The following is a 1,643-nucleotide window of genomic DNA, read 5'->3' as shown; positions in this document are numbered from 1 at the left end:
TCAACTCCTGGGCCCCGCCTCTTGCCCCGCCCCTCTCGTAGGCCGGACCAATCAGCCCCGAGCGGCCCCCAGCTCTCAGCCAGTCAGCGGAGCGCTCGCCACGCGCTGCCCTCCCCCTCCCTCTTGACGCGCCCCTTCTCCTTCGCGGACGCCTCACCTCACCCCGCCCATCCTCTTCCTCCCACCCCCGGGCCTCCCCAAGGCACGTGATTTGCCGAGCTCGCGCAAGGCCGTCGACAGGCTCGCGGGGCCGCGCGCGGTCACAAGGCGTTTGCAGCCGGGCGGGCGCTTGGGTTACATAAGGGCCTTTTAAGCCCGTGGAAAGTTAAAATTAGCAGCCGATTGGTTGGCGGGGGTGCCTGTCACTTCGCTCTGTGATTCCGCGGCGCCGCGCGAAGCCGCCAGTCCTAGTTGGGCGTGAGAAGACGTCGGACCTCTTTTCCCTCCCTCTGCCAAAAATGTCCTCTCTCTTTCTTATATATTACATGAAATATAATAACGTATATTATTATAAAATATTATATATTAAATATATATAGTATATTTATATATTTAATATATAGTATATTTAACTATATATATTTATATATATAAATATATATAGTATATTTAACCGTCCCCTGTATGTTTACAGGGATAGAGAGAGAAAATATACATGTACACATAAGAAACACACACAAACGGGAAATGGAGATATTATCTATCTGCCTCCTCCCATAAATAAACAGGCAAAAGTTCATATTCCAGTTGTATGGCTTGTCCTTGCTCTCAGTTTTCCCAACACAATAATCTGAAGTTGTTTCAGATTCAGGCGCTGCTCATGGCATCTCTTGGCCCCCAATCAATAAAACTAGTAAACCCTCCCAACTTCCAAGTGTCCCTATTTTCCAGGGATAGTCCCGGAATTACAGAAGCCGTCCCGGTTTCTGATTTGTTCCGCTTTTCCTTAGGACGTCCCTATTTTGATCAGAGAAATGTTGGAGTGTATGGAGTTATGCAATCCCCTGCCCCAGCCAAGGAGATAAGTCACTATACAGCCTTTAGAAGTCATCTGAAAGCAGCCCTGTACAGTGGTACCTGGGGTTAAGAACTTAATTCATTCAGGAGGTCCGTTCTTAACCTGAAACTGTTATTAACCTGAAGCACACCACTTTAGCTAATGGGGCCTCCCACCGCCGCCACGCGATTTCTGTTATCATCCTGAAGCAAAGTTCTGATCTTGAAGCAGAGTTCTTAACCTGAAGCACTATTTCTGGGTTAGCGGAGTCTGTAACCTGAAGCGTCTGTGTTGGGTTGAAATAAACGACAGACGAGTGGTGGGTGTCATATGGGAGGCATCTCCCGAGCATGTCTCGGGGAGTCTCTTTTATTGAATATTACAGCATTGCCACATATGTGCTTGTTGCTGATTGGTTAACACAAGTACAAAGCAAAGGTTACCTATAGACATTAATCATCAATAGATTAAAGGGTGGGATTAAAGTGTCTATAACCTGAGGTACCACTGTATTGGGAAACTTTTTTAAAAAATGTTTAATGTTTTATTATGTTTTCTTGTATGTTGGAAGCCGCCCATTGTGGATGGGGCAACCCAATCAGTTGGGCCGAATATAATTATACTTATAATGGAACAGGACGTCTCT

This window comes from Podarcis cretensis (genome assembly GCF_951804945.1).
Source record: "Podarcis cretensis genome assembly, chromosome: 1".
NCBI classification, from domain to species: domain Eukaryota; kingdom Metazoa; phylum Chordata; class Lepidosauria; order Squamata; family Lacertidae; genus Podarcis; species Podarcis cretensis.
This window is presented reverse-complemented; position numbering follows the sequence as displayed.